We start from the raw sequence: 1,375 nt of genomic DNA on the forward strand, positions 1-1,375 counted from the left end.
GGCTGTTTGCCAGGTTCACCCCCAGCAGAAAACCCACCCCTGACGGCACAGACAAGGAGCTGAAGTATTTGGAGACAAAAACTAGGGACCCAGAGTATGTTTGAAGGACTTTCTGGGTCACCTGCCTTGGGGAGGCCCGAGTTTTGTTTTCCCGCGGTAGCCTAGACTCCTCACAGCGCCCTCGGTTTCAGGACCCTGCTGGCTGCATAGGCGCTGACTTTTACTCTCAGCCAAGCCTCCCCTCATTCCCCTGAGAAGGGAGAGGCCCTTACATCCCATGCACAGGCCAGCCAGGGGACCCCAGCCCCGGGGAAGCCTCCAGGCAGCACCCCCGTGGGCGGCCCCCACCCTGGGCCTTCCCCACCCCACGTGGCCTGAGTCGTGAGGGTGACTGGTGGCTGCCCCCACGGGAGGCCGCGGGGCTGTGTCCCGGGCAGCAGGACCAGATCAGGTGCCCCGTGCGCCCCCAGGGGAAAGGCTGTGGCCTTGCCTCAGGGCCAGGTGGCCCGCCTCCCCTGGGACCCCCTGGACTGGCCCTTCCACAGGTCCTGGTGAGCCACCACCTGAGGCGGTGGGCCCCGCTGTGGGCAGGTCACGGTGGGGGGGGGGGGAAACTGGGCCCATGTGCTGACCACAGGAGTCAGCACGCCCTCATGTCTCGGTCACTTGGTGTCCCTTGAGGACAGTCCTGGCAGGCGGCCCCCAGAAGCTCCTGTGAAAAAAATCCCTGTGGCTCATGGCCTAACCAGAAATCTCCTGCTTCTGACTCCCTGGTTGCCAGGAAATTGTCCCGAGCAAGGAGGTGGGGTTCTGCACTGGCTCAGAAGATTCCAGCACGGGGATCCTGATAACTCACCTCTCGCATGGACAAGCAGGGCGTCCATCGTGCGAGAGTTGTGTGCCCTGAGGCGTCTGTGGCTCCCCAGGAGAACCACTCCTCAGGGTGGCTCTTGGCCCCAGTCCACACCTGCACCCCCCTCTGTTGTCTCCTCAGCCCGTGTCTGCCTCCCACATCTCCACGTGAGGGGTTCACAGCTTTTCTCTACTGCAAATTTGCTGTGGCCACAGAGGGGCACTGGTGACCTCCGGCAGCCCCACTCCCTGCTCCCCCTTCCACCCCACCCCACCCCACCCCACCGACCAGAGTGGGGGCCAGGCGGGCCCTTCCCCCTATTCCTTGCAGGCTCTGGCAAGGCCTTGCCTGGACTCCCAGCTTTCAGGAGACTCTCTACGTCCCTCCTCAGAGACTCCTGGCCTCCCTGTCTCCACCGCCTCAAGGCTGGGACCCGGGGTGTCCAGCGCTGACCCTCCCGAGACCTGAGACGGGGGCTTTAACAGGTGAGACCCCAGGACACACACACCACACCTGCTGACC

Source organism: Herpailurus yagouaroundi, unplaced genomic scaffold (genome assembly GCF_014898765.1).
Source record: "Herpailurus yagouaroundi ecotype Mexico unplaced genomic scaffold, PumYag 162, whole genome shotgun sequence".
Classification (NCBI taxonomy): Eukaryota; Metazoa; Chordata; class Mammalia; order Carnivora; family Felidae; genus Herpailurus; species Herpailurus yagouaroundi.